The 14,645-nt window shown below is 38.1% G+C and overlaps 1 pseudogene; it reads left to right on the top strand.

Moving 5' to 3' along the window:
• The first annotated feature begins 9,368 nt into the window (after nt 1–9,368).
• On the top strand, nt 9,369–11,022 carry LOC111163972 (WW domain-binding protein 4 pseudogene; annotated as a pseudogene).
• Nucleotides 11,023–14,645: the final 3,623 nt, after the last annotated feature.

Genomic DNA, 14,645 nt, shown 5'->3' with positions numbered 1-14,645 from the left:
GTAATAATGAATGAGATAAATATTACCTCTGTTGTTCTTCCCATCCAAATATGTTGGTTATTTAATAAATCTTGATATTTCTTGTTTCAGCTCAGTCATAAAAAGAGATCAGAAGACATCAGTCCCATCTTTACAACAGGAAAAAAAGCTGAACAAACTTTAAAAAGAAATCTAGCATATCTCTCTCTGTCACTCATAATTTTGGTTGGCTTGTGGCATCTTTTGAACATTTATTACCAATTTTGAAAAAAGATAAATCTCAAAGAATGTCTAGCCCTTTTTCTACAGTTGCTGTCTCTCAAATTCACAAAAAAGAAAAAGAAAAAAAACTCTCCGTGTCAGTGAAGATGCCTGATAACAAAGGAAAATTGTTACCTTTGCTCAATCCTTGCTTGAAAACATCCTTCCTTTCTGCTCTTTCTGCCACTCATTGTCAAGATACAAGAAAAGTTATGGGTTTCTGAATCTTTTGGTTAATGCTAAGGGCAAACCAGGAAAGGAAGGTAGATTCTTACCTTTTAAAAGACTAGATAAAAATCAGATAAACCAAAAGGAAATAGTAAAGTTTTAAGAAACTGACTTCAGTTTTTATCTTTACACAGATAAACTGGATGGGATTTTTCTGTTTCCATATTTCTCTACAGGACCACGAGAACACATGACACGTGTGTGTGTGTGTGTGTGTGCGCACATGCACTCAATGCACTTTTGGCTTATTTACATGGTAAATGCAATTCTTCCTTCTGATCACAATGTGCATAATCTCATTTAATATTTGAGCTCTACTGACAGTTTGTTAAGAAACCTTCACAATCAGATTGGAATACAAAATTCCCTTCAGACCCATAAGAGTTCTTTATAAGAATGCCTTCTGCAAAGGTCTCAGCTTTACAACTAAAAAGAGGTAGACGTAAGCGCATGGTTGTTCATTTGTTCTTCCATTTTATTTTTTAATCTTTATATAATTTACTAGACTTACTCATTTTCTTTTGTAATAATAGCTTTATTGAGAATATACAAATAGTATGTGAATTATAACTCACATACCATAAAACTCACCCTTTTAAAGTGCACAATTCAGCGGTTTTTAGTATATTCACAGAGTCGTTCCACCATCACTATCTAATTTTAGAACATTTTCATTCCCCAAAACTCCATACTCATAAATAATCACTCTCCATTCCTCCCTCCTCCCAGCCTCTGGAAACCACTCATCTACTTTCTGACTCTGTATCTGTCTGTTCTGGACATTTCATATTGCTCTTTTTCCTTTACAGCTTTCCATAAAATTTCTCAACATCAGTCACCTGACATATTTCACTTGGGCATTCAGTCAGTTATATTTTCATAAGTAGAGAAATTAAATATTAAAAAATCACTTTTAAGGGAAGAAATCTTTAGATCATCTCTTAAAGAATAATGCATTATGAAATGATGAAACTCCTTAGATGAATTAACTCATTTCAACCAATATTCATTGAGGCATTTAACCAGTGTGTCTCCAAGTGTTGGTTTTGGGTGACCTACCTAATTCAGAATCACCTAGGATGCTTTTTTTTTTTTTTTTTTCTTTTTTTTTGCGGTACGCGGGCCTCACTGCTGTGGCCTCTCCCGTTGCGGAGCACAGGCTCCAGACGCGCAGGCTCAGCGGCCACGGCTCACGGGCCCAGCCGCTCCGTGACATGTGGGATCCTCCCGGACCGGGACACAAACCTGCGTCCCCTGCATCGGCAGGCAGACTATCAACCACAGTGCCACCAGGGAAGCCCCTCCTAGGATACTTTTTAAAGATGCAGGTATTTGAGATCCACCTCACATCTACTGAATTAGACTTTCAAGAAGGGGGGGAAATGAACCTTCATTTAACAGGGCCTCTGGGTTATTCTTACGCACAGTAACACCTGTCAATCAGAAACCTACCCTGAGTAGGGTGTGGCCATAAAACAGAGGAGTAAGACACAGTATTTGATCTTAGATGGTTTCAACACCTTTTGGCTATACATTTTGCCAATGGTATTTTAGTAAAATTATAGAAATAAATTGATAGGAGAAGTAGCACTAAAAGAAAAGACTCCCAGTGATCAGCCACTATCTGCTTCTTACAAGATAATCGACAGATACTCTTTTTTACTTATGAAGAGTATCGTACGGTACCAGATGTTGTGATACATATTAATTTTCCATATTTGATCGTGCATTAAATATACTTACGTTAGCATAGACTCGTTTGTTAGGTGAATATGTATTAACTTACTACTACGTGGCAAGCACTGTTAAAGCAGGAAACTAAATTAAGTCTTCAAACTGTAAAATTAAAGGAATAGGGGGTGAATACAAGAGATATTCAGAGGAGAAACCACTGTGGATAGGCAAAGGCTTCATGGAAGGAGAAAAAGGAACTGGTTCTCTGAGGATGAATAAGATTCCTCTGGAAACCAATAAATAGAGGCCATTCATATAATGAAAGACACATAAATAAAAGTGTATATACCACCAAAACACTGGAGCATTTGATTCAAGTTAGATCCAACTTATCAATCTACTTCTTTGGAGTCAAGTATCTTCTGGTACCTGGAATATATGAGAGGTACTTGACCAATAACTGGTGCAGGACTGTCTCATATTTGCGCCATGTAAGAACCGGGAAACCAGTATTGGGGATACCCAAAAAGAGACTCTTAATACAGTATATCCTAGTGAAAGTAGCTCTGTGCACTCCATCTGCCAATATGAGATTGGTCTTCTCAATCCTAAAGAACTGAGAAGCCAAATGGTTGTCTCAATCCCTTCTACAGATAAGAGAGGAAGAAGAGATGAAAGAAGAATATGTGGACCTTCTGTGCTGTATTGGGGAATGATAACCTGCTGCTAATCAACTACTGGCCCATAGAATCCCGTTAATTCTTCCACAAATGTGGCTATTTCCTCTGGAGGTTCCCCAGAAGATCAGAACGGCAACAAACAAGGAAAGAACCATGGTACTGATAGGGATAGAGTAGGATAATTAAATAGTTTAGAAATCCCACTAGGAGATTAAAGGCAGAGAGGGAATTGTACAGGAATTTGGGAGACTGTTGAAGCTAATGACCACTCAAGAAAAGAATCCAGTAACCTAGCAACAAGCTACACTACCTTGAAGGAAGATCAGGTGCATCCAAGCACCAGGCACACTCAAGCCACAAATCCTGATAGTTAAAACACAAGACAACAGATATGAGGTCTGAATATTGTTACATGAAGTCAGGGAGTCAATGGTCCTTGAAGAGTGGCATTTCTGCATGTAGCCAAGACAAAAATATATGTGAACGGGGAAAGAAACTAGGTGAAAGGGGACATTATACCAAAACCTGGGATGAATTACCATATTTTAATATGTGGTACCACCCTTCTACTAAATATACTTAGGATTTAAATAGCACCATGACAGTCCCGGTTAAACCGTATAGGGTCAAAGGAGGAACTAATGATGTAAGCCTTGACATCTACTGAAGAAAGAGGAAGAAGATGGTCTTCTCCCCTCCCCACTTTTCCTTGGATTATAAAAATGTAGCCCTCGTTGTTCTCAGGGCGATGCTCCCTTGCCTGCCCGCTTGTTTCTCTCACAAGTGTCCTATGCTAATAAACTCACTCTTTGCCTATCACTTTGCCTCATGCTGAGTTCTTTCTGAGACAACAGAACCTGAGCTTCAGTAAATCCTGACACCAGGTGAGCGGTTTCAATTAAAATACAGTGGATTTGGGTTCCCTCCTAAGTCAGGGATCATGGGTTCAAGTCTTAATCTGAGGCGTGGGTGGATTTGAGTCCCAGCCCATGGGTTTGAGTCCCAATCTAAGTTTTGGCTGGGTTCAAGTCCCATCTTAGAAGCATTATGGTTTCAGTAATACATCTACAACAAATGAGCAAGCTAAGAGAGAGAGAAAAAAAATAACCTTAGATTAAGTCCCCAAATCAATCAATCAAACAAGAGACAGACCAGGCCGTGAATAACAGTGAGCATTTAGGGAGTTTCAAGCATGGTTCAAAAAGACTTTACAGAAATGTAAAACTAAAGATATTCAGTAGATGTTGAAAAATAGGACAGTTACAGGTGAGATCAGGATTGGTGGTCTAGATGATACAGTGTAACAAATATCTTAAAGCACAGAGCCAAAAATATAAAGACAGAAAACTATACTGGAAACTAGAGGGCTGGAGGAGAGAGCTGAGGAAATGTCAACTGTAGAAGTTCTGGAGGGAAGGACAGAAACAGATAGAGGACAGGAAATAAAACATGCTAACTTGAGCTGAAAAAAGCTGATCCTGCAGGTGAAAATTATTCATTAAGCAACCCAGGCAAAGTTAATGATTTTGAAAAAAGCTTGGAGAAATTCCAGAACTTAAAAGGTGAAGACCCTCGCAAGCTTCCAGAGAAGAAACAAATTAATTAAAAAAGGAAAAAAGGAAAAAGGATCAGCCCAGCCACAGGCAAGTAAACTGCCACATTGGCAACAGGACAGTATAAACCACCTACAGAATATTGAGAAGTAAGAATTGTAGCTTGGTCATTACATTCCTAGCAGAGATACTAACCTCTGATGAGAGGAAGTGGGTGGAAAGAAAGAAAGATATATGTGGATATGCTAGACTTCAGGAAATACACTGTCCTGTTCTGCATCTAACCAATAACATTGTATCTGGGAAAAACCTCAAGAGACTGGACGGTAAAGAGAAGAAGAATAATGGGGGTAGGGTGGGATGAATCTCTTATTTCATATATATATGATCGAAATTAAAGAGACACTGTGTAGGAATGCAATAAAATGATCTAAGGGGCTTCCCTGGTGGCGCAGTGGTTGAGAGTCCGCCTGCCGATGCAGGGGACACGGGTTCGTGCCCCAGTCCAGGAAGATCCCACATGCCGCAGAGCGGCTGGGCCCGTGAACCATGGCCGCTGAGCCTGCGCGTCCGGAGCCTGTGCTCCACAACGGGAGAGGCCACAGCAGTGAGAGGCCCGTGTACAGGGGAAAAAAGAAAATGATCATAAGGATGCTCAGGATTGAGGAGAAATCCTTGAAATCAAATGGATGTAAATTATCAAAATTGAAGAGTAATTCTTGTCATTGAGAGGAAAAATATACAAAGAATCTGAGATTAAAAGTATTAAACTGTCCTAATTAAAACTCTGAGATAAGGTGTAGTGAAGGAGAGACAAAAGAGAGAATTCCCTGGCGGTCCAGTGGTTAGGACTCCGTGCTTCCACAGCAGGGGGCATGGGTTCGATCCCTGGTAGGGGAACTAATATCCCGCAAGCCATGTGGTGGTGCAGCCAAAAAAAAAAAAAAAGAGAAAGAAAAGAAAAGAAAAAGCAAGTGTCTCAGATTGTGGTGGAAAAGGACAGTAAATATGTTCTTAGGAGCTCAGCTTGTGGAGAATGGTGCTGGAGAGCAGGGGACACAGTCCTTGTGAGGGAATAGCTGAGGACTTGTGCCCAAGTATAGCAGGGAAACATGAGTGTAATTATGACAGGCAAGATAGAGGTGATGACTATTAAAGAAATAAGAGCTACAGGGAAAATGAATACAACTTGTTCAATGCTTTAAAAGCATTTTTTAAGATAAAGAGAAAAACTATAGAGAAACAGATTTAATAGTATAAATAAAAAAGGAGGAAAGCAATTGGATAAACAATGTTGAATACACACACATATATGATGTATATTCCAGAGAAAGAATCATATATTACGTTTTCATCACAAAATGCACGAAATCGGAAATAACATAAACCATACCAACATAATCTTACCTACTTAGAAATTAAGCAACAACAGTGCACGATAACTTTTGGAACAAAATAGAAAATGCACACCATTTACAAAGGTACAGAAAGAAAAACACATCATACCAAAACCTATACAGTCAAGCAAAAATATAAATGAAAAAACAGTATTGCCTTAAACACCTTAATTATTAAAGAAAACAATTACTCTGCTGAAATTTCTCATTATCTAATCATGATTGTTAACACTTTATATTGAATCTAATTCAAATAATATCTTTTAAGATTCATGGTTTTCAGTAATCTTAATATCTAAATTTAATCAGCCCAATCAAATTGAATAATTTTAGCAGGAGTTTGCTCTTAAGGCAAAAAAAGGGGCATTCATAAAAAATTCAATAAACTAGATTATTGGATGAAAACTGAAACATTCATTAGAATGTCAAAATCAGAACATTTGAAATATCTGAATAATTTGGTAAATTTTTGAAATATCTATTAGTCAGCCCAAGCTGCCATAATAAAAAAACACAGACTGAGAAGCCAGGAATTTATTTCTCACAGTTCTGGAAGCTGGGAAGTTCAAGGTCAACATGTCAGCCAATTCTGTTGCCCAGAGCGGGCTCTCTTCCTTGCTGGTCTCACTGTATGAAGAGAGCTCTGGTCTCTTTACCTTCTTATAAGAATACAAATCTCATCATGGTTGCTCCATCCTCATGTCCTCATCTAAACGTAATTACCTCCCCAAAGTCTCACCTCTAAATGCCATCACACTGGTGGTTAGGGCCTCAACATATGAATTTGGGGTGGGGGGAGACACAATTCAATCCATAGGAATACCCATCATGGATTTCGTATTTTCATTGCCTTTGTTTAGAACTTCCATTCAATTTAAAATTAATCCAGTGTTATACTCAAGCACAACAACAATTTCAATGTTATTATAAATGTTTACATGTACAGTGAGTTAACCAGTCATGTTATTAGTTGAGGAGTAATTTTAAATATGCTTCCCGCATACAGCCTAAGAAGGTCTTTAATATCTAGGCAGTCATATACTTTTAAGTCAATTCTTTCTTCAAAAGCTTTCTAAAAACTAAGCACGGCCAGCTGTTGAAAGTATCCATTAAACATTAACTGCTCCAGGTAAAATGATCACAATCCATGCCTTACAGTAATAAGCTATCTTTGAGATGATTATTATAACACTTTAAACTGCTAACAATGGTTGAGAATTTAGTAGCTAATAAACTTGCCACTCCAGCTATTACAAAGTTAAGATAATGTGGCTGAACCGTGAGCAATAAAATAACGAGGGCATCATAAAACTAAGGTAAACAAAATCACATAGTAGTAACTAATTAACAGGACACATGAAAATCTTTAATATTATTCACTGTTTGAAGTCCTTTATATTGAATGATTATATGAATTCTTTACATGAAATGGTTTTATATAGTCCTTTATAGGAAGTTAAGTTTCTTCTTCTGTCCTGTGGGAATAAATGAAGCCCACCCAAATGAATACAAGCTTTATTCGGAGCTTGCTATACAGCAAGAGAGTCAGTCACCACCGCTTGTGCTTGGCAGAGACTGAAAAGGCAGGTCGAGCAGTGAGAAAAGTTTACAGTGGAAAGAAATGGAAGGTTTCAGGTTTGCCGTGATTGGAGGTTGTGGGCAATGCAGACGCTGGAGGTGGGCTAATTTAGAAGGGGGGCATTCTAAGCGATTGGTTAGGGGAGCATATATGGCTCTCTCTGGTTGGCTGTAAATTAGAAGTGGAAGCAAAACTTTGGGAAGCTGGCACTTATTGATAACTTCTATTTGGGGTTGACTGCTGCAGAGGTGGTCTGGCTTAATCCTGGACTGGCTGATGCAGGTTGTGGATTAGCATTCTATTTTTATGTATGGTCTGGCTACTCTCCATTTCGGTCTCTCAGTTTGCACTCTGACAAATATCCGACAAATACTGCCCCAGCAGAATTTGAACTCATAATGGTTTGGAGCAGTGTCAGAAGAAATAAGCCAGTCTTACTTCTAAGAAAATGCAATCAATCTGATCGCCTCATTTTAGATACATTTTTTCTACCATAATAAGTTTCTTCTTTTTATTACTATACTTTCTGCTAACTGCTATATTAACTAAATTACTTTTAAGCACAAAATTTTAAACTCATAAAAAATATATATATACAGGTAGGGCCAAAACAGCCCTATTTCATTTTAAAGCATGTATGCAAGTTGTGAAAATGTTTCAGACTATCAATTATCTTGTCTTTTTACCATTATCACAAAAAATTCTTAAGTGCTCAAATATATGACACCTCTTGATAGGAATACATTACAGGTGTACTTTTTAAATTCACCTGAATAAGGCTTTCAGTATCCCCAGGCATTCATGTTAGCACAGATATTCTAGTCTACTGCTTAAGGTCGAATGGCCAAAGTTAGCTTCAGAGTAGTAAAAGCTACCACCACCCTAACAACAATTATTATTACCATTTATTGAGCCATTACTGTCTGCCAGGGTCTCTGTATATTCACATTTAAGTTTATTTAATCTTTGCAACACTTTCAACGTAATTTAAAATAGAAAGCTAAATTATATCGATTCATTTATCCATCAAAAGAAACCATTTATTGAGTCTCTCTGAGGCCCAAGGATGATTGGCTAAAGTGGACGTTGAGTCAGGGGTCAAATCCAAACCTGCCTGCATCCACTTTCTGTGTTGTAATCCAAATGCACCCAGTTTTCCTTGTGAGCTGAGGCTTATTCACAGGAAATACATCTTTTGATAGGCTCTAAATTATGGACCAGAATGTCCCTGATAAGGTTTTCTACCACTAAAATTAAGTGCAAATGCCACATAAAAAGAACCCAAGAAGTAGAAGTTGATACTTTGTCTTTAATATTTTCTTCTGAAGTAATATTTTATAATTTTTTCCAATTAGCAAATAGTAATCATGACATACTACTGGAGGATGTTAAGTGGATGTCTATATGAGATATGATGATAAACATAAAACAGGAAAAAATAGATTCTATGTGTTGGTTAATATATAGCTCGACTTGACTGGGCCATGGGGTACTCAGACGTTTAATCAAACATTATTCTGAGTGCTTCTGTGAGGGTGTCTATGGATGGGGTTTTAACTTTTTTTAGTTATGTTTATATAACTTTTTATATACCAAAAATAAATATAACTAAATATCATTTTAAGAGATGGGTACAAATCTTTATTATATTATTTTGTGTTTGAAATACATCTTATTTAAGTGAGAATATACAATAAAGTTACCTGAAAGTCTAATAGAATTAAGGAAAAACTGTGTATGATGAACACCTGCAAATGATTATATGAAACAGGAAATGTTTAACCAGTTACAATGTATAACGGGAAAAACATCACTTTAAAAATAAACACAAAATATAAAATTCCTAGGGATATTTTAAAAAGAAATGTGCATCACATGTGAGTCTTGATTGAAGAGACACAGAAATATGTACCTGAACAGGTAGAAAGAAAATTTTCTAATTCTTCAATTAAGTAGTTTAAAGGAATTTCAAATAAATGTCAGTGGAGATTAATTTGATATCCTATTGTTAGACTGCAAATTCAATGAAATTGTAAATTGCTGAATAGCTAAGATACTTAAAAAGATGTAAGCAGAAGGGACTTGAAATTTCAGTGATCAAAAGAATAGGTTGCTCATGCAAAGATACTACTAAAACCTCAATGGATCATGATTCTGAAGAGATACAACAGTTTTCTTATTTATTAGAATTTCTATTTATAATTTATATTTATATGAATTCAGTACATAGTTACCTTTTCATTACAAATAGCTACCCAGGGAAGAAGGGAGGTGTCTGAGCTCTGGGTGAGCTGGGCGTCAACTTGCCCTGAGTGGGGAACGCATGCCTCAGCTGGGCCTGGGGGCAACCCGCGGAGCGGCTGGTCCAGTCATGGAAAACTACTGGAAGTCACAACCAAAGAAATTCTGTGATTACTACAAGTGCTGGAGAGTGGACAATAGGCCTAGCATTGAATTTCATGCAAGAGGAAAGAATCATAAGGAAAATGTGGCAAAGAGGATCAGTGAGATTAAACAGAAAAGCCTGGATAAGGCAAAGGAAGAATAAAAGGCATCAAAGGAGTTTGCTGCAATGGAGGCAGCTGCCCTGAAAGCATACCAAGAGCATGTGAAAAGGCTTGGCTTAGAGTCAGAAATTTCAAAGCCAAGCATATCACCAGTAACCAGCACTATCCCACCCACCTCTGCATCAAATCAGCAGCAAGAAAAGGGGCCCTGCAAGGGGCAGAAGAGTAGAAGGCATAACCTCTGAGGGTTACCATTACTATTATGATCTTATCACAGGAGCATCTCAGTGGGAGAAACCTGAAGGATTTCAAGGAAACTTAAAAAAGACGAAAGTGAAGACTGTTTGGGTAAAAGGTTTAAGCAAAGATGGTTATACCTATTATTATAATACAGAAACAGGGCAATCCAGATGGGAAAAACCTGATGATTTCATTCCACACTCTGGAGATCTGCTTTTTAGTAAAGTCAATGAGAAGTCACTTGGCACCGTAGAAGAGTCCAAATCATCAGATTCACATAGTGATTCTGATGGGGAACAGGAAGCAGACAAAGGGGGAGAAAAGGAGAAGTCTCTACAGAAACACAAAAGCTAAAAATAAAGTTTAAGGAAAAAAATAAAAATAGTGATAAAGGAACTGAAGCAGAAACACAGAAAGAAAAAAATACCCAAGGTAAGAATTCATCGGGTCCAAATGAAGAAAAACCCAAAGCTCATGAAAAATCAAACCCATATGGAGAAAGGCAAGAAATTAAATAAGTTGAGTCCCATGAGGAGGTAGATTTGGAACCTCCAAGCACTGAAAATGAATATGTACCAACGTCAGAGGCTGATGCTGGTGGGGAACCCAAAGTGGTTTTTAAAGAAAAAACAGACACTTTTCTTGGAGTTGTGGCAGATGGAGTGGCTCCAGTCTTCAAAAAGAGAAGAATTCAAAATGGAAAATCTAGAAATTTAAGGCAACGAGATGATGATCAATAACTGTAAAAAAAAGCTTTTTGTACCGGCTTTTTGGACAGAATGGGGACTATACATCCTATAAGCTCCTCTGTGTTTGTTTTACAGTACTTAAATGCTAAAAGTTTAGACTTATTCTAAATGTATTTTATGTGAATTTAAAATAAATCTTTTTTTTATGTGGAAATAAACCCCAAATAGCTAGGGAATTAAGTCAATCAGTAAATAGTGCATAGTCAATTAACTGAACTTTTATGGGTAAAAGAAATCAGTTCTCCAGGGACTCCATAAAACGTTTGAATGCAGAATAGCTGGGTGCTGAATCCTCTTCCCTGAGCTGTTGCCATCACCACCATGTCAGGCTTCAGTCAAATACAGAGAGTGCACTAAGGAAGTGGAGATTTGTGGCCACCTGCAGGAGAAATCATCCCTGGGCCGCAGAAACCCTGGAGGAACCAACATCAACAACCAAAACTAGCAGCTACCCTTTCACTTTTTTAAAAAATATGAACAATCGTTATACAACCCTGGGCACATAAGGAAAATAGCTGCCAGAAATGATAATTTCATACTCTAAAATGAGAGAAAATCCAAAGAAAACAGAGCTACTGAAAAAATAAGAGAGAATTTTAAAAGTATCTAATTAGTATTCTCAGATCCAAGAGAACTGCAGTGGTAAAAACAAGAGCAAGTTACAAAGATAGAAAGGCAATGTCGCTGCAAGAAGAGTTCTTGGAAGTCAAAAGTATGATTGAGAAATGTCATAACTCAATAGTAATTCAAGAATGAAATGTATATTTCTAGAAACTAAATTTGTGAAGATCAACTGTATTAAAACTATGGGAAAGTGAAAAGATAAAATATAGAGAGAATAGATAAAATATGTGCTTGTCCAATCTAGGCAAGCCAACAACCATTAAACAGCATATAGAAAGAAAAAAGAATGGGAATGAATAAGCAAGCAAGCTATATATGACAAACTTCCAGAGCTGAGGAAAACATTTTGGGAACACACACACACACACACACAAATCCTGTTAGAAATTTTGAATTCTTAAGATAAAACTGAAATGCTACAAGCGTCCAGATACACATATACATACACACACACACAAAAACAGCACCAAGATGAACAAAAACAGCAAACAAACAAAAACCAAGGTTAGGAAAGGAAACACAGTGGCTCCATCACATAGGCATGATCGATCAGCAACTCCATTTCCAGCCTCTCTTCCTTCTCAAGAGAATGGGGGGCAGGGCTGAAAAGTCCAAGCTTCTAATCAGGGCTTGGTCCTTCTGGTGACCAGCCCTCATCCAGGACCATCCAGGAGCCCACCCAGAGTCACCTCGTTAGAAGTAATTCTATCACCCAGGAAATTACAAGAGGTTTAGGAGCCCTGTGTCAGGAACTGGGGCCAAAGACCAAATATGCGAACAAAAGATGCTCCTAGTACTCTTGTCACTTAGGAAAGTTTAGTTGCTTTGTGCCAGAAATGGAATGAAGATCAAATACGTATACATTTCGTATTATAAAGCAAAACATCACAGAATCTCTGTTAGGGGCCAAGCTTTGTGTTTCTCTACCTTCAAGAAGCTCTCCTTCCACTAAGGCAGACAGGAAAACCAATGCAAAGCACAGCCAATGAGGACACACTGTGAGGAAGCTCTCTTTCCATGTGGTATAAGGAAGCCACTTTTTAAGGGATCCTAACCCAGCCAAAGGGATGTGTGTGGGGAGGGCACTATTGCTAAGGGTTAGTCTTAAGGGCTAGTAGGGCTTAACCAACTCACAGGAAAGGAGAAAGCTTTGCAGGCAGATTAGAAAACAGGAGGCAAAAACAATGCATTGTGTAGGAGGGAAGAAGTAGGCCTACAAGCTTAGCGGTTGTCAGAATGTTTACAAAATGAGTCATTACATACACAGAAATGAAGACAAAGAGGTGCGTTGGGCCCAGATCATAGACGGCCTTATAAGCCTATGGTAAATAATTTGAAGCGTATTCTGCAGGGCATTGCTTTTCAATCTTTTGAAGTAGAATAACCCTTTATTCAAATAATATCTACCTGGAGATCTAATATATAAAAAGATGAAAACACAGCATCTTATTAGCATAATTATACAAGCTACAGTTGGTGACATCAGTTTATAGTCAGGCATTAAGTGCAATGAGGCCAATCCAATAAACCCCCAAAGTCTCACCCTTAGCATGTAATTTATTTCTAAATTTAATTTTAGTTGTATATTAGCCAAAAAAAGTCTTAAATCATAGAGATAAAAGTTTGCAAACAGTCATTCAACAACTTTTATTAGACAGAAGTGGCAAAAGAAGCATTATTCTGGGATCTGAATGGAAAACGAGACAGCTTGAACACTAGCAAACTTGAAGCACAGGTAATAAGCTGACCAGGGGTCAGTCATTCAGGTTAGCCCCCAGGACAGACCAAGGATTTGGTAGCCTTTCAACAATAACCTTTAAATACTTGCTTAACATTTATTAATGGCAGTGGCGGGGGCATTAGGAAGTTGGTTTTCATTCAGGAAATAATGTGTTTCTTTGTATCCGAAATTTTTTATTAGCAAGTAAGAAAATCCAAATCTAGGTATTTAAGCAAAAGGAAGAAATTACTGGAAGGTATGGGCATTCCCAGAATTGACAAGAGGGTGGAAAACCCAGCCTAGAAAACGTACAGAAACAAAGACAAACCTTAAAGTTCCAAAATAAGGAAAAAGGGCAACTCTACCTTCAGCAGGAACACTCTGCCCAGAATGCATTCATTCACTGCAGGACACCCCTCTCCCCACTGCGGGACATGGCAGCATCTGTTGTGGGTGATTCCCAACCCACCCCAGGCATGAATGCGTTTTTAGCTGAGCTCAGGTCCTGAGCCCATTCCTGGCTCTCAGAGGATGGAGAGGAGGAGGCTGTTTCCCCTGAGCTTCTGTAGTAGGAGGGTAAGCAATGGTGGCCGACAGGGAATGAGACTGTGCCCAGGGTTTAGAAGGTAGATGTCAGTCAATCATGGAGGAAAGAGATCCCAGAGGATTTCCCTTGAAACTCAGAAGGGAATGGGAATATTATGTATTCTATGAATAGCAGGGTCTTTCTTTCCACAATATCCTAGGGAATTCACCGGACATCAGAGAGAAGTAGTTGATTGGTAACCTGAGAAGTTTGGCATTTAGGTGACCTTTTCTCTGGCCACAATGGAAAAATGCCTGAGGTTGGTGCAAAGGAAGAGAAACAGCTAACTTCCTGGGACACTGTTACTCTGACTACATACCAGCTATTACCAAGAGGGACTGAGTTTCAGAAGGACTTGGTCCTCGAAACTTCAGTATACTCTGTAAGACCCTTGAACCTTTCTAGAGAGGGCAGTTTGGTGGATAAGTAATCAAAGCACGGAATAGAGTTCAGATGTTGAATAAAAATCTTAATTTCAAACATCTACTGTGGGCCAGGCAATAGTCATATCACTTTACACATTCAAGTCATTGTATCTTCATATCAACCCAAAGAATAGTTACAGTTGACCTTGAACAAGGAGGGGTTTAATCCAAGCATAATTTATAGTCAGCCCACTGTAACAGAGGTTCCTCCACATACACGAATTAACCAAGTGTATGTAGTACATACAGTACTACACACATAGTACTTACCATTGAAAAATATCCACGTGTAAGTGCATCTCTGCACTTCAAACCTGCATTATTCAAGGATTGACTGTACTAGTATTACCCCTATTTTATGCATGAGGGATCGAGAAAAAGTGAGATTAAACAACGGAATCATACAGTAAATAAAGAGCAGAACCAGGTTTCAAATCCAGACA

Source organism: Delphinapterus leucas, chromosome 16, assembly GCF_059928025.1.
Source record: "Delphinapterus leucas isolate spDelLeu-1000000601 "Yukka" chromosome 16, BTC_Dleu_Yukka2, whole genome shotgun sequence".
NCBI classification, from domain to species: domain Eukaryota; kingdom Metazoa; phylum Chordata; class Mammalia; order Artiodactyla; family Monodontidae; genus Delphinapterus; species Delphinapterus leucas.
Note: the sequence above shows the minus strand (reverse complement) of the source record. Positions and strands in the feature narration are given on the sequence as shown.